The sequence below is a fragment of the Lissotriton vulgaris genome, chromosome 5 (assembly GCF_964263255.1).
Source record: "Lissotriton vulgaris chromosome 5, aLisVul1.2, whole genome shotgun sequence".
In the NCBI taxonomy this organism is placed as follows: Eukaryota; Metazoa; Chordata; class Amphibia; order Caudata; family Salamandridae; genus Lissotriton; species Lissotriton vulgaris.
In genome coordinates, this window is record NC_141693.1 from 1,566,420,640 (window position 1) to 1,566,444,775 (window position 24,136).

At 40.8% G+C, this 24,136-nt stretch overlaps 32 non-coding genes across 32 annotated transcripts; 21 read left to right on the forward strand and 11 right to left on the reverse strand.

Moving 5' to 3' along the window:
* Nucleotides 1-563: 563 nt before the first annotated feature.
* TRNAI-UAU (transfer RNA isoleucine (anticodon UAU)) lies at nt 564-658 on the reverse strand. The gene is made up of 2 exons: nt 621-658; nt 564-599 (listed from the first exon to the last, which is right to left on the reverse strand). It is a non-coding gene; the product is annotated as a tRNA-Ile (tRNA).
* A 289-nt stretch (nt 659-947) lies between these two features.
* Nucleotides 948-1,029, forward strand: TRNAS-GCU (transfer RNA serine (anticodon GCU)). The gene has a single exon. It is a non-coding gene; the product is annotated as a tRNA-Ser (tRNA).
* A 589-nt stretch (nt 1,030-1,618) lies between these two features.
* On the forward strand, nt 1,619-1,690 carry TRNAT-UGU (transfer RNA threonine (anticodon UGU)). The gene has a single exon. It is a non-coding gene; the product is annotated as a tRNA-Thr (tRNA).
* Nucleotides 1,691-2,849: 1,159 nt separating this feature from the next.
* TRNAI-UAU (transfer RNA isoleucine (anticodon UAU)) lies at nt 2,850-2,944 on the reverse strand. Its single transcript has 2 exons — nt 2,907-2,944; nt 2,850-2,885 (listed from the first exon to the last, which is right to left on the reverse strand). It is a non-coding gene; the product is annotated as a tRNA-Ile (tRNA).
* Nucleotides 2,945-3,233: 289 nt separating this feature from the next.
* On the forward strand, nt 3,234-3,315 carry TRNAS-GCU (transfer RNA serine (anticodon GCU)). Its single transcript has one exon. It is a non-coding gene; the product is annotated as a tRNA-Ser (tRNA).
* A 589-nt stretch (nt 3,316-3,904) lies between these two features.
* TRNAT-UGU (transfer RNA threonine (anticodon UGU)) lies at nt 3,905-3,976 on the forward strand. The gene has a single exon. It is a non-coding gene; the product is annotated as a tRNA-Thr (tRNA).
* Nucleotides 3,977-5,132: 1,156 nt separating this feature from the next.
* Nucleotides 5,133-5,227, reverse strand: TRNAI-UAU (transfer RNA isoleucine (anticodon UAU)). Its single transcript has 2 exons — nt 5,190-5,227; nt 5,133-5,168 (listed from the first exon to the last, which is right to left on the reverse strand). It is a non-coding gene; the product is annotated as a tRNA-Ile (tRNA).
* Nucleotides 5,228-5,516: 289 nt separating this feature from the next.
* On the forward strand, nt 5,517-5,598 carry TRNAS-GCU (transfer RNA serine (anticodon GCU)). Its single transcript has one exon. It is a non-coding gene; the product is annotated as a tRNA-Ser (tRNA).
* Nucleotides 5,599-6,187: 589 nt separating this feature from the next.
* On the forward strand, nt 6,188-6,259 carry TRNAT-UGU (transfer RNA threonine (anticodon UGU)). The gene has a single exon. It is a non-coding gene; the product is annotated as a tRNA-Thr (tRNA).
* A 1,170-nt stretch (nt 6,260-7,429) lies between these two features.
* Nucleotides 7,430-7,524, reverse strand: TRNAI-UAU (transfer RNA isoleucine (anticodon UAU)). The gene is made up of 2 exons: nt 7,487-7,524; nt 7,430-7,465 (listed from the first exon to the last, which is right to left on the reverse strand). It is a non-coding gene; the product is annotated as a tRNA-Ile (tRNA).
* A 289-nt stretch (nt 7,525-7,813) lies between these two features.
* On the forward strand, nt 7,814-7,895 carry TRNAS-GCU (transfer RNA serine (anticodon GCU)). Its single transcript has one exon. It is a non-coding gene; the product is annotated as a tRNA-Ser (tRNA).
* A 589-nt stretch (nt 7,896-8,484) lies between these two features.
* TRNAT-UGU (transfer RNA threonine (anticodon UGU)) lies at nt 8,485-8,556 on the forward strand. Its single transcript has one exon. It is a non-coding gene; the product is annotated as a tRNA-Thr (tRNA).
* Nucleotides 8,557-9,726: 1,170 nt separating this feature from the next.
* On the reverse strand, nt 9,727-9,821 carry TRNAI-UAU (transfer RNA isoleucine (anticodon UAU)). The gene is made up of 2 exons: nt 9,784-9,821; nt 9,727-9,762 (listed from the first exon to the last, which is right to left on the reverse strand). It is a non-coding gene; the product is annotated as a tRNA-Ile (tRNA).
* A 289-nt stretch (nt 9,822-10,110) lies between these two features.
* TRNAS-GCU (transfer RNA serine (anticodon GCU)) lies at nt 10,111-10,192 on the forward strand. Its single transcript has one exon. It is a non-coding gene; the product is annotated as a tRNA-Ser (tRNA).
* A 589-nt stretch (nt 10,193-10,781) lies between these two features.
* TRNAT-UGU (transfer RNA threonine (anticodon UGU)) lies at nt 10,782-10,853 on the forward strand. Its single transcript has one exon. It is a non-coding gene; the product is annotated as a tRNA-Thr (tRNA).
* A 1,170-nt stretch (nt 10,854-12,023) lies between these two features.
* TRNAI-UAU (transfer RNA isoleucine (anticodon UAU)) lies at nt 12,024-12,118 on the reverse strand. Its single transcript has 2 exons — nt 12,081-12,118; nt 12,024-12,059 (listed from the first exon to the last, which is right to left on the reverse strand). It is a non-coding gene; the product is annotated as a tRNA-Ile (tRNA).
* Nucleotides 12,119-12,407: 289 nt separating this feature from the next.
* Nucleotides 12,408-12,489, forward strand: TRNAS-GCU (transfer RNA serine (anticodon GCU)). The gene has a single exon. It is a non-coding gene; the product is annotated as a tRNA-Ser (tRNA).
* A 589-nt stretch (nt 12,490-13,078) lies between these two features.
* TRNAT-UGU (transfer RNA threonine (anticodon UGU)) lies at nt 13,079-13,150 on the forward strand. Its single transcript has one exon. It is a non-coding gene; the product is annotated as a tRNA-Thr (tRNA).
* A 1,159-nt stretch (nt 13,151-14,309) lies between these two features.
* Nucleotides 14,310-14,404, reverse strand: TRNAI-UAU (transfer RNA isoleucine (anticodon UAU)). The gene is made up of 2 exons: nt 14,367-14,404; nt 14,310-14,345 (listed from the first exon to the last, which is right to left on the reverse strand). It is a non-coding gene; the product is annotated as a tRNA-Ile (tRNA).
* A 289-nt stretch (nt 14,405-14,693) lies between these two features.
* On the forward strand, nt 14,694-14,775 carry TRNAS-GCU (transfer RNA serine (anticodon GCU)). The gene has a single exon. It is a non-coding gene; the product is annotated as a tRNA-Ser (tRNA).
* A 589-nt stretch (nt 14,776-15,364) lies between these two features.
* On the forward strand, nt 15,365-15,436 carry TRNAT-UGU (transfer RNA threonine (anticodon UGU)). The gene has a single exon. It is a non-coding gene; the product is annotated as a tRNA-Thr (tRNA).
* A 1,170-nt stretch (nt 15,437-16,606) lies between these two features.
* TRNAI-UAU (transfer RNA isoleucine (anticodon UAU)) lies at nt 16,607-16,701 on the reverse strand. The gene is made up of 2 exons: nt 16,664-16,701; nt 16,607-16,642 (listed from the first exon to the last, which is right to left on the reverse strand). It is a non-coding gene; the product is annotated as a tRNA-Ile (tRNA).
* Nucleotides 16,702-16,990: 289 nt separating this feature from the next.
* TRNAS-GCU (transfer RNA serine (anticodon GCU)) lies at nt 16,991-17,072 on the forward strand. Its single transcript has one exon. It is a non-coding gene; the product is annotated as a tRNA-Ser (tRNA).
* Nucleotides 17,073-17,661: 589 nt separating this feature from the next.
* On the forward strand, nt 17,662-17,733 carry TRNAT-UGU (transfer RNA threonine (anticodon UGU)). Its single transcript has one exon. It is a non-coding gene; the product is annotated as a tRNA-Thr (tRNA).
* Nucleotides 17,734-18,903: 1,170 nt separating this feature from the next.
* TRNAI-UAU (transfer RNA isoleucine (anticodon UAU)) lies at nt 18,904-18,998 on the reverse strand. Its single transcript has 2 exons — nt 18,961-18,998; nt 18,904-18,939 (listed from the first exon to the last, which is right to left on the reverse strand). It is a non-coding gene; the product is annotated as a tRNA-Ile (tRNA).
* Nucleotides 18,999-19,287: 289 nt separating this feature from the next.
* TRNAS-GCU (transfer RNA serine (anticodon GCU)) lies at nt 19,288-19,369 on the forward strand. The gene has a single exon. It is a non-coding gene; the product is annotated as a tRNA-Ser (tRNA).
* A 589-nt stretch (nt 19,370-19,958) lies between these two features.
* Nucleotides 19,959-20,030, forward strand: TRNAT-UGU (transfer RNA threonine (anticodon UGU)). Its single transcript has one exon. It is a non-coding gene; the product is annotated as a tRNA-Thr (tRNA).
* Nucleotides 20,031-21,200: 1,170 nt separating this feature from the next.
* TRNAI-UAU (transfer RNA isoleucine (anticodon UAU)) lies at nt 21,201-21,295 on the reverse strand. Its single transcript has 2 exons — nt 21,258-21,295; nt 21,201-21,236 (listed from the first exon to the last, which is right to left on the reverse strand). It is a non-coding gene; the product is annotated as a tRNA-Ile (tRNA).
* A 289-nt stretch (nt 21,296-21,584) lies between these two features.
* On the forward strand, nt 21,585-21,666 carry TRNAS-GCU (transfer RNA serine (anticodon GCU)). The gene has a single exon. It is a non-coding gene; the product is annotated as a tRNA-Ser (tRNA).
* Nucleotides 21,667-22,255: 589 nt separating this feature from the next.
* Nucleotides 22,256-22,327, forward strand: TRNAT-UGU (transfer RNA threonine (anticodon UGU)). Its single transcript has one exon. It is a non-coding gene; the product is annotated as a tRNA-Thr (tRNA).
* Nucleotides 22,328-23,486: 1,159 nt separating this feature from the next.
* On the reverse strand, nt 23,487-23,581 carry TRNAI-UAU (transfer RNA isoleucine (anticodon UAU)). Its single transcript has 2 exons — nt 23,544-23,581; nt 23,487-23,522 (listed from the first exon to the last, which is right to left on the reverse strand). It is a non-coding gene; the product is annotated as a tRNA-Ile (tRNA).
* Nucleotides 23,582-23,870: 289 nt separating this feature from the next.
* Nucleotides 23,871-23,952, forward strand: TRNAS-GCU (transfer RNA serine (anticodon GCU)). The gene has a single exon. It is a non-coding gene; the product is annotated as a tRNA-Ser (tRNA).
* Nucleotides 23,953-24,136: the final 184 nt, after the last annotated feature.

The following is a 24,136-nucleotide window of genomic DNA, read 5'->3' on the forward strand; positions in this document are numbered from 1 at the left end:
GAATGAGGAAAAGAGAACATGGACCACATTCACAGGTTAGAGAAATAAATGTAATAGGTTGAATGGTTTTGAAAAGCTAGCTTTCAGCAGGAATTGTTTTTTAAAATTGCAAAGAACTAAAAAAGTCAATGTGGGATTGGAGGCACAATCTGAGCAGAAAGCACCATAAACTGCTATGGTGCAACTCTTATGTTGACTAGAAACTTTAATATGATGATGCTCTTCTTTTGATATTTCTTTGAGTTAAATTTTATTGTATGTAGCTGACACAGTACTATTTGCAGCTCCTCAGTGTATGGTTATCCCGTGACAACAATGTATTCATCATATTTATTATTCTACAAAAGTATTTTTAAATGCACTGATGTGGTGTTTGCATGCTATGCAAGATGGTACATCATTGAATGTTTATAAGGAGCATCGCATAGGATATGTGATATTTGGCACCTGGAGGAGTCGGACACGCAGATCCTGAAAAGAAGTTAAGACTCTCTAGCAAGAGCCGTCTTTATTCTGAGTCTAATCTTTACTTTTAGTGAAATGGTTTACGAAAACCAATCAACTGCTCCAGGTGAGGCTCGAACTCACAACCTCGGCATGGCTCAGTGCAAGTACTGCTGTATAAGTACCGCGCGTTAACCGATTGCGCCACTGGAGCTTACTGGTTTCATTTCTCCCCATTTGAGCCATCTAGTGCTAACCAAGTAGATACTGCACTGCTCCATTATTCACTGTGCAAGATCGACTCACATGCTAGCATGTTATCATGACTATTAAAAATACAGTCCAAATGGAATAGATTTGATAATTCTGCTATATCGTGTGCTCTGTCTATTGAACACCCCATACATTTGCCGTTCTGACACAGTCTAGGATAAACTTATGCTTATTTTTAATTAGCACATAGTTAGAATTTCACCAAAAATGAAATATAGGCCCCTAAGGCAGACGAGGTGGCCGAGTGGTTGAGGCGATGGACTGCTAATCCATTGTGCTCTGCACGTGTGGGTTCGAATCCCACCTTCGTCGGAAAGCCATCAGACACTCTTTTGAAGGTGAGCATGTCTCGTAGTACAATTACACTCTCTTTCAAGACACTGCCATAATCCACTAGAAGGGCCCAACTGACTATTCCATTATGGCATTTATGTCAAATAAAGGGAAGTATTTTGTGCTTAATTGAAATTAGATCTTTCATGAAGTGTCCAGAGGATTGCCTATTCCTCACTCCTGGCCTTCCAACCAGTTTGGATAGATAGACTGATAAGAAAGCATTTCTTACTCCTAAAGTTTCAGCCGTCTCAAGTGTATGCGTGTTTACATTTGTCTGCCCCACAGAGACAGATCACTTCTAATAAGTGAGTTCTCTATCTGTCACTGATTTCGGACATACTCTGTAGAGCTTTCAGTATGGTCATAAATGTGAATACTCTTATGTTCTCAAATCAAAATGGAGTTTTTCCTACTTTCAAGAAAAGTGTCTTAAGCATGCTCTTCGATTTGTGCACACATGTAGACATTCAAATGCAACTGCATTTCCATACAGAGTCTCAAAATCATAGATATCTTCATACCGCAGTAAGAATACATGTTGCGATTTACAAACTGCAGGCAGACCGGCCTTGTAGCTCAGTGGCAGAGCACTGGTCTTGTAAACCAGGGGTCATGAGTTCAAGCCTCATCAGGGCCTTTTTATATGTGTGTTTCTGTATGTTGTTTTCAAGTCATTCTTTCTAGGAGTCACACCTTGTCTTAAGTTTGCTTATTGACAAGCTTCCCTTTCCTGCTTTAATCTTATCAAGAAGACTTCATGAAAACCATTGAACCATAAACTATTGTCTCACCCCTTCCGATCGCCTGACGAACGCCATTCTCACCCCGCCGGGCAAGCCCTGCCGGGCAAAGCCAAATAAGCCATGCATATTTAAAGTTCCTTTGAAAGGCAGAGCGAGGACTAGGACGTCTGTTCCGACTGAGTCTGCATCCACAGAAAGGATGAAATAAGGCTCTAGAAATTTCACCAAGGAGATATGAACTTCATCCCCCTTAAAATACTTTTTCTCCCAGATACCCCGGCTCTTAGTCAAATGAGGTTAATCTTCAAAACCCCACCCCCACTAACCATAAATATTCACCTCTCCTGCTGTCCATTCAATTGATACAAGGTATCTTGTACATGGAGAGAATGTGAGAAAAAGCAGAATTGCTTCATAGATTTGGTGACCTTGGATGGGTGGGCTGGATAAAGAAGTGAACTTGGTTTCCGGAAAGGGAGTATCATGATGGGAATGAGGAAAAGAGAACATGGACCACATTCACAGGTTAGAGAAATAAATGTAATAGGTTGAATGGTTTTGAAAAGCTAGCTTTGAGCAGGAATTGTTTTTTAAAATTTCAAAGAACTAAAAAAGTCAATGTGGGATTGGAGGCACAATCTGAGCAGAAAGCACCATAAGCTGCTATGGTGCAACTCTTATGTTGACTAGAAACTTTAATATGATGATGCTCTTCTTTTGATATTTCTTTGAGTTAAATTTTATTGTATGTAGCTGACACAGTACTGTTTGCAGCTCCTCAGTTTATGGTTATCCTGTGACAACAATGTATTCATCATATTTATTATTCTACAAAAGTATTTTTAAATGCACTGATGTGGTGTTTGCATGCTATGCAAGATGGTACATCATTGAATGTTTATAAGGAGCATCGCATAGGATATGTGATATTTGGCACCTGGAGGAGTCGGACACGCAGATCCTGAAAAGAAGTTAAGACTCTCTAGCAAGAGCCGTCTTTATTCTGAGTCTAATCTTTACTTTTAGTGAAATGGTTTATGAAAACCAATCAACTGCTCCAGGTGAGGCTCGAACTCACAACCTCGGCATGGCTCAGTGCAAGTACTGCTGTATAAGTACCGCTCGCTAACCGATTGCGCCACTGGAGCTTACTGTTTTCATTTCTCCCCATTTGAGCCATCTAGTGCTAACCAAGTAGATACTGCACTGCTCCATTATTCACTGTGCAAGATCGACTCACATGCTAGCATGTTATCATGACTATTAAAAATACAGTCCAAATGGAATAGATTTGATAATTCTGCTATATCGTGTGCTCTGTCTATTGAACACCCCATACATTTGCCATTCTGACACAGTCTAGGATAAACTTATGCTTATTTTTAATTAGCACATAGTTAGAATTTCACCAAAAATGAAATATAGGCCCCTAAGGCAGACGAGGTGGCCGAGTGGTTAAGGCGATGGACTGCTAATCCATTGTGCTCTGCACGCGTGGGTTCGAATCCCACCTTTGTCGGAAAGCCATCAGACACTCTTTTGAAGGTGAGCATGTCTCGTAGTACAATTACACTCTCTTTCAAGACACTGCCATAATCCACTAGAAGGGCCCAACTGACTATTCCATTATGGCATTTATGTCAAATAAAGGGAAGTATTTTGTGCTTAATTGAAATTAGATCTTTCATGAAGTGTCCAGAGGATCGCCTATTCCTCACTCCTGGCCTTCCAACCAGTTTGGATAGATAGACTGATAAGAAAGCATTTCTTACTCCTAAAGTTTCAGCCGTCTCAAGTGTATGCGTGTTTACATTTGTCTGCCCCACAGAGACAGATCACTTCTAATAAGTGAGTTCTCTATCTGTCACTGATTGCGGACATACTCAGTAGAGCTTTCAGTATGGTCATAAATGTGAATACTCTTATGTTCTCAAATCAAAATGGAGTTTTTCCTACTTTCAAGAAAAGTGTCTTAAGCATGCTCTTCGATTTGTGCACACATGTAGACATTCAAATGCAACTGCATTTCCATACAGAGTCTCAAAATCATAGATATCTTCATACCGCAGTAAGAATACATGTTGCGATTTACAAACTGCAGGCAGACCGGCCTTGTAGCTCAGTGGCAGAGCACTGGTCTTGTAAACCAGGGGTCATGAGTTCAAGCCTCATCAGGGCCTTTTTATATGTGTGTTTCTGTATGTTGTTTTCAAGTCATTCTTTCTAGGAGTCACACCTTGTCTTAAGTTTGCTTATTGACAAGCTTCCCTTTCCTGCTTTCATCTTATCAAGAAGACTTCATGAAAACCATTGAACCATAAACTATTGCCTCACCCCTTCCGATCGCCTGACGAACGCCTGACAAACGCCATTCTCACCCCGCCGGGCAAAGCCAAATAAGCCATGCATATTTAAAGTTCCTTTGAAAGGCAGAGCGAGGACTAGGACGTCTGTTCCGACTGAGTCTGCATCCACAGAAAGGATGAAATAAGGCTCTAGAAATTTCACCAAGGAGATATGAACTTCATCCCCCTTAAAATACTTTTTCTCCCAGATACCCCGGCTCTTAGTCAAATGAGGTTAATCTTCAAAACCCCACCCCCACTAACCATAAATATTCACCTCTCCTGCTGTCCATTCAATTGATACAAGGTATCTTGTACATGGAGAGAATGTGAGAAAAAGCAGAATTGCTTCATAGATTTGGTGACCTTGGATGGGTGGGCTGGATAAAGAAGTGAACTTGGTTTCCGGAAAGGGAGTATCATGATGGGAATGAGGAAAAGAGAACATGGACCACATTCACAGGTTAGAGAAATAAATGTAATAGGTTGAATGGTTTTGAAAAGCTAGCTTTGAGCAGGAATTGTTTTTTAAAATTGCAAAGAACTAAAAAAGTCAATGTGGGATTGGAGGCACAATCTGAGCAGAAAGCACCATAAGCTGCTATGGTGCAACTCTTATGTTGACTAGAAACTTTAATATGATGATGCTCTTCTTTTGATATTTCTTTGAGTTAAATTTTATTGTATGTAGCTGACACAGTACTGTTTGCAGCTCCTCAGTTTATGGTTATCCCGTGACAACAATGTATTCATCATATTTATTATTCTACAAAAGTATTTTTAAATGCACTGATGTGGTGTTTGCATGCTATGCAAGATGGTACATCATTGAATGTTTATAAGGAGCATCGCATAGGATATGTGATATTTGGCACCTGGAGGAGTCGGACACGCAGATCCTGAAAAGAAGTTAAGACTCTCTAGCAAGAGCCGTCTTTATTCTGAGTCTAATCTTTACTTTTAGTGAAATGGTTTATGAAAACCAATCAACTGCTCCAGGTGAGGCTCGAACTCACAACCTCGGCATGGCTCAGTGCAAATACTGCTTTATAAGTACCGCGCGCTAACCGATTGCGCCACTGGAGCTTACTGCTATCATTTCTCCCCATTTGAGCCATCTAGTGCTAACCAAGTAGATACTGCACTGCTCCATTATTCACTGTGCAAGATCGACTCACATGCTAGCATGTTATCATGACTATTAAAAATACAGTCCAAATGGAATAGATTTGATAATTCTGCTATATCGTGTGCTCTGTCTATTGAACACCCCATACATTTGCCATTCTGACACAGTCTAGGATAAACTTATGCTTATTTTTAATTAGCACATAGTTAGAATTTCACCAAAAATGAAATATAGGCCCATAAGGCAGACGAGGTGGCCGAGTGGTTAAGGCGATGGACTGCTAATCCATTGTGCTCTGCACGCGTGGGTTCGAATCCCACCTTCGTCGGAAAGCCATCAGACACTCTTTTGAAGGTGAGCATGTCTCGTAGTACAATTACACTCTCTTTCAAGACACTGCCATAATCCACTAGAAGGGCCCAACTGACTATTCCATTATGGCATTTATGTCAAATAAAGGGAAGTATTTTGTGCTTAATTGAAATTAGATCTTTCATGAAGTGTCCAGAGGATTGCCTATTCCTCACTCCTGGCCTTCCAACCAGTTTGGATAGATAGACTGATAAGAAAGCATTTCTTACTCCTAAAGTTTCAGCCGTCTCAAGTGTATGCGTGTTTACATTTGTCTGCCCCACAGAGACAGATCACTTCTAATAAGTGAGATCTCTATCTGTCACTGATTGCGGACATACTCAGTAGAGCTTTCAGTATGGTCATAAATGTGAATACTCTTATGTTCTCAAATCAAAATGGAGTTTTTCCTACTTTCAAGAAAAGTGTCTTAAGCATGCTCTTCGATTTGTGCACACATGTAGACATTCAAATGCAACTGCATTTCCATACAGAGTCTCAAAATCATAGATATCTTCATACCGCAGTAAGAATACATGTTGCGATTTACAAACTGCAGGCAGACCGGCCTTGTAGCTCAGTGGCAGAGCACTGGTCTTGTAAACCAGGGGTCATGAGTTCAAGCCTCATCAGGGCCTTTTTATATGTGTGTTTCTGTATGTTGTTTTCAAGTCATTCTTTCTAGGAGTCACACCTTGTCTTAAGTTTGCTTATTGACAAGCTTCCCTTTCCTGCTTTCATCTTATCAAGAAGACTTCATGAAAACCATTGAACCATAAACTATTGCCTCACCCCTTCCGATCGCCTGATGAACGCCTGACAAACGCCATTCTCACCCCGCCGGGCAAGCCCTGCCGGGCAAAGCCAAATAAGCCATGCATATTTAAAGTTCCTTTGAAAGGCAGAGCGAGGACTAGGACGTCTGTTCCGACTGAGTCTGCATCCACAGAAAGGATGAAATAAGGCTCTCGAAATTTCACCAAGGAGATATGAACTTCATCCCCCTTAAAATACTTTTTCTCCCAGATACCCCGGCTCTTAGTCAAATGAGGTTAATCTTCAAAACCCCACCCCCACTAACCATAAATATTCACCTCTCCTGCTGTCCATTCAATTGATACAAGGTATCTTGTACATGGAGAGAATGTGAGAAAAAGCAGAATTGCTTCATAGATTTGGTGACCTTGGATGGGTGGGCTGGATAAAGAAGTGAACTTGGTTTCCGGAAAGGGAGTATCATGATGGGAATGAGGAAAAGAGAACATGGACCACATTCACAGGTTAGAGAAATACATGTAATAGGTTGAATGGTTTTGAAAAGCTAGCTTTGAGCAGGAATTGTTTTTTAAAATTGCAAAGAACTAAAAAAGTCAATGTGGGATTGGAGGCACAATCTGAGCAGAAAGCACCATAAGCTGCTATGGTGCAACTCTTATGTTGACTAGAAACTTTAATATGATGATGCTCTTCTTTTGATATTTCTTTGAGTTAAATTTTATTGTATGTAGCTGACACAGTACTGTTTGCAGCTCCTCAGTTTATGGTTATCCTGTGACAACAATGTATTCATCATATTTATTATTCTACAAAAGTATTTTTAAATGCACTGATGTGGTGTTTGCATGCTATGCAAGATGGTACATCATTGAATGTTTATAAGGAGCATCGCATAGGATATGTGATATTTGGCACCTGGAGGAGTCGGACACGCAGATCCTGAAAAGAAGTTAAGACTCTCTAGCAAGAGCCGTCTTTATTCTGAGTCTAATCTTTACTTTTAGTGAAATGGTTTATGAAAACCAATCAACTGCTCCAGGTGAGGCTCGAACTCACAACCTCGGCATGGCTCAGTGCAAGTACTGCTGTATAAGTACCGCGCGCTAACCGATTGCGCCACTGGAGCTTACTGTTTTAATTTCTTCCCATTTGAGCCATCTAGTGCTAACCAAGTAGATACTGCACTGCTCCATTATTCACTGTGCAAGATCGACTCACATGCTAGCATGTTATCATGACTATTAAAAATACAGTCCAAATGGAATAGATTTGATAATTCTGCTATATCGTGTGCTCTGTCTATTGAACACCCCATACATTTGCCATTCTGACACAGTCTAGGATAAACTTATGCTTATTTTTAATTAGCACATAGTTAGAATTTCACCAAAAATGAAATATAAGCCCCTAAGGCAGACGAGGTGGCCGAGTGGTTGAGGCGATGGACTGCTAATCCATTGTGCTCTGCACGCGTGGGTTCGAATCCCACCTTCGTCGGAAAGCCATCAGACACTCTTTTGAAGGTGAGCATGTCTCGTAGTACAATTACACTCTCTTTCAAGACACTGCCATAATCCACTAGAAGGGCCCAACTGACTATTCCATTATGGCATTTATGTCAAATAAAGGGAAGTATTTTGTGCTTAATTGAAATTAGATCTTTCATGAAGTGTCCAGAGGATTGCCTATTCCTCACTCCTGGCCTTCCAACCAGTTTGGATAGATAGACTGATAAGAAAGCATTTCTTACTCCTAAAGTTTCAGCCGTCTCAAGTGTATGCGTGTTTACATTTGTCTGCCCCACAGAGACAGATCACTTCTAATAAGTGAGTTCTCTATTTGTCACTGATTGCGGACATACTCAGTAGAGCTTTCAGTATGGTCATAAATGTGAATACTCTTTTGTTCTCAAATCAAAATGGAGTTTTTCCTACTTTCAAGAAAAGTGTCTTAAGCATGCTCTTCGATTTGTGCACACATGTAGACATTCAAATGCAACTGCATTTCCATACAGAGTCTCAAAATCATAGATATCTTCATACCGCAGTAAGAATACATGTTGCGATTTACAAACTGCAGGCAGACCGGCCTTGTAGCTCAGTGGCAGAGCACTGGTCTTGTAAACCAGGGGTCATGAGTTCAAGCCTCATCAGGGCCTTTTTATATGTGTGTTTCTGTATGTTGTTTTCAAGTCATTCTTTCTAGGAGTCACACCTTGTCTTAAGTTTGCTTATTGACAAGCTTCCCTTTCCTGCTTTCATCTTATCAAGAAGACTTCATGAAAACCATTGAACCATAAACTATTGCCTCACCCCTTCCGATCGCCTGACGAACGCCTGACAAACGCCATTCTCACCCCGCCGGGCAAGCCCTGCCGGGCAAAGCCAAATAAGCCATGCATATTTAAAGTTCCTTTGAAAGGCAGAGCGAGGACTAGGACGTCTGTTCCGACTGAGTCTGCATCCACAGAAAGGATGAAATAAGGCTCTCGAAATTTCACCAAGGAGATATGAACTTCATCCCCCTTAAAATACTTTTTCTCCCAGATACCCCGGCTCTTAGTCAAATGAGGTTAATCTTCAAAACCCCACCCCCACTAACCATAAATATTCACCTCTCCTGCTGTCCATTCAATTGATACAAGGTATCTTGTACATGGAGAGAATGTGAGAAAAAGCAGAATTGCTTCATAGATTTGGTGACCTTGGATGGGTGGGCTGGATAAAGAAGTGAACTTGGTTTCCGGAAAGGGAGTATCATGATGGGAATGAGGAAAAGAGAACATGGACCACATTCACAGGTTAGAGAAATACATGTAATAGGTTGAATGGTTTTGAAAAGCTAGCTTTGAGCAGGAATTGTTTTTTAAAATTGCAAAGAACTAAAAAAGTCAATGTGGGATTGGAGGCACAATCTGAGCAGAAAGCACCATAAGCTGCTATGGTGCAACGCTTATGTTGACTAGAAACTTTAATATGATGATGCTCTTCTTTTGATATTTCTTTGAGTTACATTTTATTGTATGTAGCTGACACAGTACTGTTTGCAGCTCCTCAGTTTATGGTTATCCTGTGACAACAATGTATTCATCATATTTATTATTCTACAAAAGTATTTTTAAATGCACTGATGTGGTGTTTGCATGCTATGCAAGATGGTACATCATTGAATGTTTATAAGGAGCATCGCATAGGATATGTGATATTTGGCACCTGGAGGAGTCGGACACGCAGATCCTGAAAAGAAGTTAAGACTCTCTAGCAAGAGCCGTCTTTATTCTGAGTCTAATCTTTACTTTTAGTGAAATGGTTGATGAAAACCAATCAACTGCTCCAGGTGAGGCTCGAACTCACAACCTCGGCATGGCTCAGTGCAAGTACTGCTGTATAAGTACCGCGCGCTAACCGATTGCTCCACTGGAGCTTACTGTTTTAATTTCTTCCCATTTGAGCCATCTAGTGCTAACCAAGTAGATACTGCACTGCTCCATTATTCACTGTGCAAGATCGACTCACATGCTAGCATGTTATCATGACTATTAAAAATACAGTCCAAATGGAATAGATTTGATAATTCTGCTATATCGTGTGCTCTGTCTATTGAACACCCCATACATTTGCCATTCTGACACAGTCTAGGATAAACTTATGCTTATTTTTAATTAGCACATAGTTAGAATTTCACCAAAAATGAAATATAAGCCCCTAAGCCAGACGAGGTGGCCGAGTGGTTGAGGCGATGGACTGCTAATCCATTGTGCTCTGCACGCGTGGGTTCGAATCCCACCTTCGTCGGAAAGCCATCAGACACTCTTTTGAAGGTGAGCATGTCTCGTAGTACAATTACACTCTCTTTCAAGACACTGCCATAATCCACTAGAAGGGCCCAACTGACTATTCCATTATGGCATTTATGTCAAATAAAGGGAAGTATTTTGTGCTTAATTGAAATTAGATCTTTCATGAAGTGTCCAGAGGATTGCCTATTCCTCACTCCTGGCCTTCCAACCAGTTTGGATAGATAGACTGATAAGAAAGCATTTCTTACTCCTAAAGTTTCAGCCGTCTCAAGTGTATGCGTGTTTACATTTGTCTGCCCCACAGAGACAGATCACTTCTAATAAGTGAGTTCTCTATCTGTCACTGATTGCGGACATACTCAGTAGAGCTTTCAGTATGGTCATAAATGTGAATACTCTTATGTTCTCAAATCAAAATGGAGTTTTTCCTACTTTCAAGAAAAGTGTCTTAAGCATGCTCTTCGATTTGTGCACACATGTAGACATTCAAATGCAACTGCATTTCCATACAGAGTCTCAAAATCATAGATATCTTCATACCGCAGTAAGAATACATGTTGCGATTTACAAACTGCAGGCAGACCGGCCTTGTAGCTCAGTGGCAGAGCACTGGTCTTGTAAACCAGGGGTCATGAGTTCAAGCCTCATCAGGGCCTTTTTATATGTGTGTTTCTGTATGTTGTTTTCAAGTCATTCTTTCTAGGAGTCACACCTTGTCTTAAGTTTGCTTATTGACAAGCTTCCCTTTCCTGCTTTCATCTTATCAAGAAGACTTCATGAAAACCATTGAACCATAAACTATTGCCTCACCCCTTCCGATCGCCTGACGAACGCCTGACAAACGCCATTCTCACCCCGCCGGGCAAGCCCTGCCGGGCAAAGCCAAATAAGCCATGCATATTTAAAGTTCCTTTGAAAGGCAGAGCGAGGACTAGGACGTCTGTTCCGACTGAGTCTGCATCCACAGAAAGGATGAAATAAGGCTCTAGAAATTTCACCAAGGAGATATGAACTTCATCCCCCTTAAAATACTTTTTCTCCCAGATACCCCGGCTCTTAGTCAAATGAGGTTAATCTTCAAAACCCCACCCCCACTAACCATAAATATTCACCTCTCCTGCTGTCCATTCAATTGATACAAGGTATCTTGTACATGGAGAGAATGTGAGAAAAAGCAGAATTGCTTCATAGATTTGGTGACCTTGGATGGGTGGGCTGGATAAAGAAGTGAACTTGGTTTCCGGAAAGGGAGTATCATGATGGGAATGAGGAAAAGAGAACATGGACCACATTCACAGGTTAGAGAAATAAATGTAATAGGTTGAATGGTTTTGAAAAGCTAGCTTTCAGCAGGAATTGTTTTTTAAAATTGCAAAGAACTAAAAAAGTCAATGTGGGATTGGAGGCACAATCTGAGCAGAAAGCACCATAAGCTGCTATGGTGCAACTCTTATGTTGACTAGAAACTTTAATATGATGATGCTCTTCTTTTGATATTTCTTTGAGTTAAATTTTATTGTATGTAGCTGACACAGTACTATTTGCAGCTCCTCAGTGTATGGTTATCCCGTGACAACAATGTATTCATCATATTTATTATTCTACAAAAGTATTTTTAAATGCACTGATGTGGTGTTTGCATGCTATGCAAGATGGTACATCATTGAATGTTTATAAGGAGCATCGCATAGGATATGTGATATTTGGCACCTGGAGGAGTCGGACACGCAGATCCTGAAAAGAAGTTAAGACTCTCTAGCAAGAGCCGTCTTTATTCTGAGTCTAATCTTTACTTTTAGTGAAATGGTTTACGAAAACCAATCAACTGCTCCAGGTGAGGCTCGAACTCACAACCTCGGCATGGCTCAGTGCAAGTACTGCTGTATAAGTACCGCGCGTTAACCGATTGCGCCACTGGAGCTTGCTGTTTTCATTTCTCCCCATTTGAGCCATCTAGTGCTAACCAAGTAGATACTGCACTGCTCCATTATTCACTGTGCAAGATCGACTCACATGCTAGCATGTTATCATGACTATTAAAAATACAGTCCAAATGGAATAGATTTGATAATTCTGCTATATCGTGTGCTCTGTCTATTGAACACCCCATACATTTGCCATTCTGACACAGTCTAGGATAAACTTATGCTTATTTTTAATTAGCACATAGTTAGAATTTCACCAAAAATGAAATATAAGCCCCTAAGGCAGACGAGGTGGCCGAGTGGTTGAGGCGATGGACTGCTAATCCATTGTGCTCTGCACGTGTGGGTTCGAATCCCACCTTCGTCGGAAAGCCATCAGACACTCTTTTGAAGGTGAGCATGTCTCGTAGTACAATTACACTCTCTTTCAAGACACTGCCATAATCCACTAGAAGGGCCCAACTGACTATTCCATTATGGCATTTATGTCAAATAAAGGGAAGTATTTTGTGCTTAATTGAAATTAGATCTTTCATGAAGTGTCCAGAGGATTGCCTATTCCTCACTCCTGGCCTTCCAACCAGTTTGGATAGATAGACTGATAAGAAAGCATTTCTTACTCCTAAAGTTTCAGCCGTCTCAAGTGTATGCGTGTTTACATTTGTCTGCCCCACAGAGACAGATCACTTCTAATAAGTGAGTTCTCTATCTGTCACTGATTTCGGACATACTCTGTAGAGCTTTCAGTATGGTCATAAATGTGAATACTCTTATGTTCTCAAATCAAAATGGAGTTTTTCCTACTTTCAAGAAAAGTGTCTTAAGCATGCTCTTCGATTTGTGCACACATGTAGACATTCAAATGCAACTGCATTTCCATACAGAGTCTCAAAATCATAGATATCTTCATACCGCAGTAAGAATACATGTTGCGATTTACAAACTGCAGGCAGACTGGCCTTGTAGCTCAGTGGCAGAGCACTGGTCTTGTAAACCAGGGGTCATGAGTTCAAGCCTCATCAGGGCCTTTTTATATGTGTGTTTCTGTATGTTGTTTTCAAGTCATTCTTTCTAGGAGTCACACCTTGTCTTAAGTTTGCTTATTGACAAGCTTCCCTTTCCTGCTTTAATCTTATCAAGAAGACTTCATGAAAACCATTGAACCATAAACTATTGTCTCACCCCTTCCGATCGCCTGACGAACGCCATTCTCACCCCGCCGGGCAAGCCCTGCCGGGCAAAGCCAAATAAGCCATGCATATTTAAAGTTCCTTTGAAAGGCAGAGCGAGGACTAGGACGTCTGTTCCGACTGAGTCTGCATCCACAGAAAGGATGAAATAAGGCTCTCGAAATTTCACCAAGGAGATATGAACTTCATCCCCCTTAAAATACTTTTTCTCCCAGATACCCCGGCTCTTAGTCAAATGAGGTTAATCTTCAAAACCCCACCCCCACTAACCATAAATATTCACCTCTCCTGCTGTCCATTCAATTGATACAAGGTATCTTGTACATGGAGAGAATGTGAGAAAAAGCAGAATTGCTTCATAGATTTGGTGACCTTGGATGGGTGGGCTGGATAAAGAAGTGAACTTGGTTTCCGGAAAGGGAGTATCATGATGGGAATGAGGAAAAGAGAACATGGACCACATTCACAGGTTAGAGAAATACATGTAATAGGTTGAATGGTTTTGAAAAGCTAGCTTTGAGCAGGAATTGTTTTTTAAAATTGCAAAGAACTAAAAAAGTCAATGTGGGATTGGAGGCATAATCTGAGCAGAAAGCACCATAAGCTGCTATGGTGCAACTCTTATGTTGACTAGAAACTTTAATATGATGATGCTCTTCTTTTGATATTTCTTTGAGTTAAATTTTATTGTATGTAGCTGACACAGTACTGTTTGCAGCTCCTCAGTTTATGGTTATCCCGTGACAACAATGTATTCATCATATTTATTATTCTACAAAAGTATTTTTAAATGCACTGATGTGGTGTTTGCATGCTATGCAAGATGGTACATCATTGAATGTTTATAAGGAGCATCGCATAGGATATGTGATATTTGGCACCTGGAGGAGTCGGACACGCAGATCCTGAAAAGAAGTTAAGACTCTCTAGCAAGAGCCGTCTTTATTCTGAGTCTAATCTTTACTTTTAGTGAAATGGTTTATGAAAACCAATCAACTGCTCCAGGTGAGGCTCGAACTCACAACCTCGGCATGGCTCAGTGCAAGTACTGCTGTATAAGTACCGCGCGCTAACCGATTGCGCCACTGGAGCTTACTGCTTTCATTTCTTCCCATTTGAGCCATCTAGTGCTAACCAAGTAGATACTGCACTGCTCCATTATTCACTGTGCAAGATCGACTCACATGCTAGCATGTTATCATGACTATTAAAAATACAGTCCAAATGGAATAGATTTGATAATTCTGCTATATTGTGTGCTCTGTCTATTGAACACCCCATACATTTGCCATTCTGACACAGTCTAGGATAAACTTATGCTTATTTTTAATTAGCACATAGTTAGAATTTCACCAAAAATGAAATATAGGCCCCTAAGGCAGACGAGGTGGCCGAGTGGTTAAGGCGATGGACTGCTAATCCATTGTGCTCTGCACGCGTGGGTTCGAATCCCACCTTCGTCGGAAAGCCATCAGACACTCTTTTGAAGGTGAGCATGTCTCGTAGTACAATTACACTCTCTTTCAAGACACTGCCATAATCCACTAGAAGGGCCCAACTGACTATTCCATTATGGCATTTATGTCAAATAAAGGGAAGTATTTTGTGCTTAATTGAAATTAGATCTTTCATGAAGTGTCCAGAGGATTGCCTATTCCTCACTCCTGGCCTTCCAACCAGTTTGGATAGATAGACTGATAAGAAAGCATTTCTTACTCCTAAAGTTTCAGCCGTCTCAAGTGTATGCGTGTTTACATTTGTCTGCCCCACAGAGACAGATCACTTCTAATAAGTGAGTTCTCTATCTGTCACTGATTGCGGACATACTCAGTAGAGCTTTCAGTATGGTCATAAATGTGAATACTCTTATGTTCTCAAATCAAAATGGAGTTTTTCCTACTTTCAAGAAAAGTGTCTTAAGCATGCTCTTCGATTTGTGCACACATGTAGACATTCAAATGCAACTGCATTTCCATACAGAGTCTCAAAATCATAGATATCTTCATACCGCAGTAAGAATACATGTTGCGATTTACAAACTGCAGGCAGACCGGCCTTGTAGCTCAGTGGCAGAGCACTGGTCTTGTAAACCAGGGGTCATGAGTTCAAGCCTCATCAGGGCCTTTTTATATGTGTGTTTCTGTATGTTGTTTTCAAGTCATTCTTTCTAGGAGTCACACCTTGTCTTAAGTTTGCTTATTGACAAGCTTCCCTTTCCTGCTTTCATCTTATCAAGAAGACTTCATGAAAACCATTGAACCATAAACTATTGCCTCACCCCTTCCGATCGCCTGACGAACGCCTGACAAACGCCATTCTCACCCCGCCGGGCAAGCCCTGCCGGGCAAAGCCAAATAAGCCATGCATATTTAAAGTTCCTTTGAAAGGCAGAGCGAGGACTAGGACGTCTGTTCCGACTGAGTCTGCATCCACAGAAAGGATGAAATAAGGCTCTCGAAATTTCACCAAGGAGATATGAACTTCATCCCCCTTAAAATACTTTTTCTCCCAGATACCCCGGCTCTTAGTCAAATGAGGTTAATCTTCAAAACCCCACCCCCACTAACCATAAATATTCACCTCTCCTGCTGTCCATTCAATTGATACAAGGTATCTTGTACATGGAGAGAATGTGAGAAAAAGCAGAATTGCTTCATAGATTTGGTGACCTTGGATGGGTGGGCTGGATAAAGAAGTGAACTTGGTTTCCGGAAAGGGAGTATCATGATGGGAATGAGGAAAAGAGAACATGGACCACATTCACAGGTTAGAGAAATACATGTAATAGGTTGAATGGTTTTGAAAAGCTAGCTTTGAGCAGGAATTGTTTTTTAAAATTGCAAAGAACTAAAAAAGTCAATGTGGGATTGGAGGCACAATCTGAGCAGAAAGCACCATAAGCTGCTATGGTGCAACTCTTATGTTGACTAGAAACTTTAATATGATGATGCTCTTCTTTTGATATTTCTTTGAGTTACATTTTATTGTATGTAGCTGACACAGTACTGTTTGCAGCTCCTCAGTTTATGGTTATCCTGTGACAACAATGTATTCATCATATTTATTATTCTACAAAAGTATTTTTAAATGCACTGATGTGGTGTTTGCATGCTATGCAAGATGGTACATCATTGAATGTTTATAAGGAGCATCGCATAGGATATGTGATATTTGGCACCTGGAGGAGTCGGACACGCAGATCCTGAAAAGAAGTTAAGACTCTCTAGCAAGAGCCGTCTTTATTCTGAGTCTAATCTTTACTTTTAGTGAAATGGTTGATGAAAACCAAGCAACTGCTCCAGGTGAGGCTCGAACTCACAACCTCGGCATGGCTCAGTGCAAGTACTGCTGTATAAGTACCGCGCACTAACCGATTGCGCCACTGGAGCTTACTGTTTTAATTTCTTCCCATTTGAGCCATCTAGTGCTAACCAAGTAGATACTGCACTGCTCCATTATTCACTGTGCAAGATCGACTCACATGCTAGCATGTTATCATGACTATTAAAAATACAGTCCAAATGGAATAGATTTGATAATTCTGCTATATCGTGTGCTCTGTCTATTGAACACCCCATACATTTGCCATTCTGACACAGTCTAGGATAAACTTATGCTTATTTTTAATTAGCACATAGTTAGAATTTCACCAAAAATGAAATATAAGCCCCTAAGCCAGACGAGGTGGCCGAGTGGTTGAGGCGATGGACTGCTAATCCATTGTGCTCTGCACGCGTGGGTTCGAATCCCACCTTCGTCGGAAAGCCATCAGACACTCTTTTGAAGGTGAGCATGTCTCGTAGTACAATTACACTCTCTTTCAAGACACTGCCATAATCCACTAGAAGGGCCCAACTGACTATTCCATTATGGCATTTATGTCAAATAAAGGGAAGTATTTTGTGCTTAATTGAAATTAGATCTTTCATGAAGTGTCCAGAGGATTGCCTATTCCTCACTCCTGGCCTTCCAACCAGTTTGGATAGATAGACTGATAAGAAAGCATTTCTTACTCCTAAAGTTTCAGCCGTCTCAAGTGTATGCGTGTTTACATTTGTCTGCCCCACAGAGACAGATCACTTCTAATAAGTGAGTTCTCTATCTGTCACTGATTGCGGACATACTCAGTAGAGCTTTCAGTATGGTCATAAATGTGAATACTCTTATGTTCTCAAATCAAAATGGAGTTTTTCCTACTTTCAAGAAAAGTGTCTTAAGCATGCTCTTCGATTTGTGCACACATGTAGACATTCAAATGCAACTGCATTTCCATACAGAGTCTCAAAATCATAGATATCTTCATACCGCAGTAAGAATACATGTTGCGATTTACAAACTGCAGGCAGACCGGCCTTGTAGCTCAGTGGCAGAGCACTGGTCTTGTAAACCAGGGGTCATGAGTTCAAGCCTCATCAGGGCCTTTTTATATGTGTGTTTCTGTATGTTGTTTTCAAGTCATTCTTTCTAGGAGTCACACCTTGTCTTAAGTTTGCTTATTGACAAGCTTCCCTTTCCTGCTTTCATCTTATCAAGAAGACTTCATGAAAACCATTGAACCATAAACTATTGCCTCACCCCTTCCGATCGCCTGACGAACGCCTGACAAACGCCATTCTCACCCCGCCGGGCAAGCCCTGCCGGGCAAAGCCAAATAAGCCATGCATATTTAAAGTTCCTTTGAAAGGCAGAGCGAGGACTAGGACTTCTGTTCCGACTGAGTCTGCATCCACAGAAAGGATGAAATAAGGCTCTAGAAATTTCACCAAGGAGATATGAACTTCATCCCCCTTAAAATACTTTTTCTCCCAGATACCCCGGCTCTTAGTCAAATGAGGTTAATCTTCAAAACCCCACCCCCACTAACCATAAATATTCACCTCTCCTGCTGTCCATTCAATTGATACAAGGTATCTTGTACATGGAGAGAATGTGAGAAAAAGCAGAATTGCTTCATAGATTTGGTGACCTTGGATGGGTGGGCTGGATAAAGAAGTGAACTTGGTTTCCGGAAAGGGAGTATCATGATGGGAATGAGGAAAAGAGAACATGGACCACATTCACAGGTTAGAGAAATAAATGTAATAGGTTGAATGGTTTTGAAAAGCTAGCTTTCAGCAGGAATTGTTTTTTAAAATTGCAAAGAACTAAAAAAGTCAATGTGGGATTGGAGGCACAATCTGAGCAGAAAGCACCATAAGCTGCTATGGTGCAACTCTTATGTTGACTAGAAACTTTAATATGATGATGCTCTTCTTTTGATATTTCTTTGAGTTACATTTTATTGTATGTAGCTGACACAGTACTGTTTGCAGCTCCTCAGTTTATGGTTATCCTGTGACAACAATGTATTCATCATATTTATTATTCTACAAAAGTATTTTTAAATGCACTGATGTGGTGTTTGCATGCTATGCAAGATGGTACATCATTGAATGTTTATAAGGAGCATCGCATAGGATATGTGATATTTGGCACCTGGAGGAGTCGGACACGCAGATCCTGAAAAGAAGTTAAGACTCTCTAGCAAGAGCCGTCTTTATTCTGAGTCTAATCTTTACTTTTAGTGAAATGGTTGATGAAAACCAATCAACTGCTCCAGGTGAGGCTCGAACTCACAACCTCGGCATGGCTCAGTGCAAGTACTGCTGTATAAGTACCGCGCGCTAACCGATTGCTCCACTGGAGCTCACTGTTTTCATTTCTCCCCATTTGAGCCATCTAGTGCAAACCAAGTAGATACTGCACTGCTCCATTATTCACTGAACAAGATCGACTCACATGCTAGCATGTTATCATGACTATTAAAAATACAGTCCAAATGGAATAGATTTGATAATTCTGCTATATCGTGTGCTCTGTCTATTGAACACCCCATACATTTGCCATTCTGACACAGTCTAGGATAAACTTATGCTTATTTTTAATTAGCACATAGTTAGAATTTCACCAAAAATGAAATATAAGCCCCTAAGCCAGACGAGGTGGCCGAGTGGTTGAGGCGATGGACTGCTAATCCATTGTGCTCTGCACGCGTGGGTTCGAATCCCACCTTCGTCGGAAAGCCATCAGACACTCTTTTGAAGGTGAGCATGTCTCGTAGTACAATTACACTCTCTTTCAAGACACTGCCATAATCCACTAGAAGGGCCCAACTGACTATTCCATTATGGCATTTATGTCAAATAAAGGGAAGTATTTTGTGCTTAATTGAAATTAGATCTTTCATGAAGTGTCCAGAGGATTGCCTATTCCTCACTCCTGGCCTTCCAACCAGTTTGGATAGATAGACTGATAAGAAAGCATTTCTTACTCCTAAAGTTTCAGCCGTCTCAAGTGTATGCGTGTTTACATTTGTCTGCCCCACAGAGACAGATCACTTCTAATAAGTGAGTTCTCTATCTGTCACTGATTGCGGACATACTCAGTAGAGCTTTCAGTATGGTCATAAATGTGAATACTCTTATGTTCTCAAATCAAAATGGAGTTTTTCCTACTTTCAAGAAAAGTGTCTTAAGCATGCTCTTCGATTTGTGCACACATGTAGACATTCAAATGCAACTGCATTTCCATACAGAGTCTCAAAATCATAGATATCTTCATACCGCAGTAAGAATACATGTTGCGATTTACAAACTGCAGGCAGACCGGCCTTGTAGCTCAGTGGCAGAGCACTGGTCTTGTAAACCAGGGGTCATGAGTTCAAGCCTCATCAGGGCCTTTTTATATGTGTGTTTCTGTATGTTGTTTTCAAGTCATTCTTTCTAGGAGTCACACCTTGTCTTAAGTTTGCTTATTGACAAGCTTCCCTTTCCTGCTTTCATCTTATCAAGAAGACTTCATGAAAACCATTGAACCATAAACTATTGCCTCACCCCTTCCGATCGCCTGACGAACGCCTGACAAACGCCATTCTCACCCCGCCGGGCAAGCCCTGCCGGGCAAAGCCAAATAAGCCATGCATATTTAAAGTTCCTTTGAAAGGCAGAGCGAGGACTAGGACGTCTGTTCCGACTGAGTCTGCATCCACAGAAAGGATGAAATAAGGCTCTAGAAATTTCACCAAGGAGATATGAACTTCATCCCCCTTAAAATACTTTTTCTCCCAGATACCCCGGCTCTTAGTCAAATGAGGTTAATCTTCAAAACCCCACCCCCACTAACCATAAATATTCACCTCTCCTGCTGTCCATTCAATTGATACAAGGTATCTTGTACATGGAGAGAATGTGAGAAAAAGCAGAATTGCTTCATAGATTTGGTGACCTTGGATGGGTGGGCTGGATAAAGAAGTGAACTTGGTTTCCGGAAAGGGAGTATCATGATGGGAATGAGGAAAAGAGAACATGGACCACATTCACAGGTTAGAGAAATAAATGTAATAGGTTGAATGGTTTTGAAAAGCTAGCTTTCAGCAGGAATTGTTTTTTAAAATTGCAAAGAACTAAAAAAGTCAATGTGGGATTGGAGGCACAATCTGAGCAGAAAGCACCATAAGCTGCTATGGTGCAACTCTTATGTTGACTAGAAACTTTAATATGATGATGCTCTTCTTTTGATATTTCTTTGAGTTAAATTTTATTGTATGTAGCTGACACAGTACTATTTGCAGCTCCTCAGTGTATGGTTATCCCGTGACAACAATGTATTCATCATATTTATTATTCTACAAAAGTATTTTTAAATGCACTGATGTGGTGTTTGCATGCTATGCAAGATGGTACATCATTGAATGTTTATAAGGAGCATCGCATAGGATATGTGATATTTGGCACCTGGAGGAGTCGGACACGCAGATCCTGAAAAGAAGTTAAGACTCTCTAGCAAGAGCCGTCTTTTTTCTATGTCTAATCTTTACTTTTAGTGAAATGGTTTACGAAAACCAATCAACTGCTCCAGGTGAGGCTCGAACTCACAACCTCGGCATGGCTCAGTGCAAGTACTGCTGTATAAGTACCGCGCGTTAACCGATTGCGCCACTGGAGCTTACTGTTTTCATTTCTCCCCATTTGAGCCATCTAGTGCTAACCAAGTAGATACTGCACTGCTCCATTATTCACTGTGCAAGATCGACTCACATGCTAGCATGTTATCATGACTATTAAAAATACAGTCCAAATGGAATAGATTTGATAATTCTGCTATATCGTGTGCTCTGTCTATTGAACACCCCATACATTTGCCATTCTGACACAGTCTAGGATAAACTTATGCTTATTTTTAATTAGCACATAGTTAGAATTTCACCAAAAATGAAATATATGCCCCTAAGGCAGACGAGGTGGCCGAGTGGTTGAGGCGATGGACTGCTAATCCATTGTGCTCTGCATGTGTGGGTTCGAATCCCACCTTCGTCGGAAAGCCATCAGACACTCTTTTGAAGGTGAGCATGTCTCGTAGTACAATTACACTCTCTTTCAAGACACTGCCATAATCCACTAGAAGGGCCCAACTGACTATTCCATTATGGCATTTATGTCAAATAAAGGGAAGTATTTTGTGCTTAATTGAAATTAGATCTTTCATGAAGTGTCCAGAGGATTGCCTATTCCTCACTCCTGGCCTTCCAACCAGTTTGGATAGATAGACTGATAAGAAAGCATTTCTTACTCCTAAAGTTTCAGCCGTCTCAAGTGTATGCGTGTTTACATTTGTCTGCCCCACAGAGACAGATCACTTCTAATAAGTGAGTTCTCTATCTGTCACTGATTTCGGACATACTCTGTAGAGCTTTCAGTATGGTCATAAATGTGAATACTCTTATGTTCTCAAATCAAAATGGAGTTTTTCCTACTTTCAAGAAAAGTGTCTTAAGCATGCTCTTCGATTTGTGCACACATGTAGACATTCAAATGCAACTGCATTTCCATACAGAGTCTCAAAATCATAGATATCTTCATACCGCAGTAAGAATACATGTTGCGATTTACAAACTGCAGGCAGACCGGCCTTGTAGCTCAGTGGCAGAGCACTGGTCTTGTAAACCAGGGGTCATGAGTTCAAGCCTCATCAGGGCCTTTTTATATGTGTGTTTCTGTATGTTGTTTTCAAGTCATTCTTTCTAGGAGTCACACCTTGTCTTAAGTTTGCTTATTGACAAGCTTCCCTTTCCTGCTTTAATCTTATCAAGAAGACTTCATGAAAACCATTGAACCATAAACTATTGTCTCACCCCTTCCGATCGCCTGACGAACGCCATTCTCACCCCGCCGGGCAAGCCCTGCCGGGCAAAGCCAAATAAGCCATGCATATTTAAAGTTCCTTTGAAAGGCAGAGCGAGGACTAGGACGTCTGTTCCGACTGAGTCTGCATCCACAGAAAGGATGAAATAAGGCTCTAGAAATTTCACCAAGGAGATATGAACTTCATCCCCCTTAAAATACTTTTTCTCCCAGATACCCCGGCTCTTAGTCAAATGAGGTTAATCTTCAAAACCCCACCCCCACTAACCATAAATATTCACCTCTCCTGCTGTCCATTCAATTGATACAAGGTATCTTGTACATGGAGAGAATGTGAGAAAAAGCAGAATTGCTTCATAGATTTGGTGACCTTGGATGGGTGGGCTGGATAAAGAAGTGAACTTGGTTTCCGGAAAGGGAGTATCATGATGGGAATGAGGAAAAGAGAACATGGACCACATTCACAGGTTAGAGAAATAAATGTAATAGGTTGAATGGTTTTGAAAAGCTAGCTTTGAGCAGGAATTGTTTTTTAAAATTGCAAAGAACTAAAAAAGTCAATGTGGGATTGGAGGCATAATCTGAGCAGAAAGCACCATAAGCTGCTATGGTGCAACTCTTATGTTGACTAGAAACTTTAATATGATGATGCTCTTCTTTTGATATTTCTTTGAGTTAAATTTTATTGTATGTAGCTGACACAGTACTGTTTGCAGCTCCTCAGTTTATGGTTATCCCGTGACAACAATGTATTCATCATATTTATTATTCTACAAAAGTATTTTTAAATGCACTGATGTGGTGTTTGCATGCTATGCAAGATGGTACATCATTGAATGTTTATAAGGAGCATCGCATAGGATATGTGATATTTGGCACCTGGAGGAGTCGGACACGCAGATCCTGAAAAGAACTTAAGACTCTCTAGCAACAGCCGTCTTTATTCTGAGTCTAATCTTTACTTTTAGTGAAATGGTTTATGAAAACCAATCAACTGCTCCAGGTGAGGCTCGAACTCACAACCTCGGCATGGCTCAGTGCAAGTACTGCTGTATAAGTACCGCGCGCTAACCGATTGCGCCACTGGAGCTTACTGCTTTCATTTCTTCCCATTTGAGCCATCTAGTGCTAACCAAGTAGATACTGCACTGCTCCATTATTCACTGTGCAAGATCGACTCACATGCTAGCATGTTATCATGACTATTAAAAATACAGTCCAAATGGAATAGATTTGATAATTCTGCTATATTGTGTGCTCTGTCTATTGAACACCCCATACATTTGCCATTCTGACACAGTCTAGGATAAACTTATGCTTATTTTTAATTAGCACATAGTTAGAATTTCACCAAAAATGAAATATAGGCCCCTAAGGCAGACGAGGTGGCCGAGTGGTTAAGGCGATGGACTGCTAATCCATTGTGCTCTGCACGCGTGGGTTCGAATCCCACCTTCGTCGGAAAGCCATCAGACACTCTTTTGAAGGTGAGCATGTCTCGTAGTACAATTACACTCTCTTTCAAGACACTGCCATAATCCACTAGAAGGGCCCACTGACTATTCCATTATGGCATTTATGTCAAATAAAGGGAAGTATTTTGTGCTTAATTGAAATTAGATCTTTCATGAAGTGTCCAGAGGAT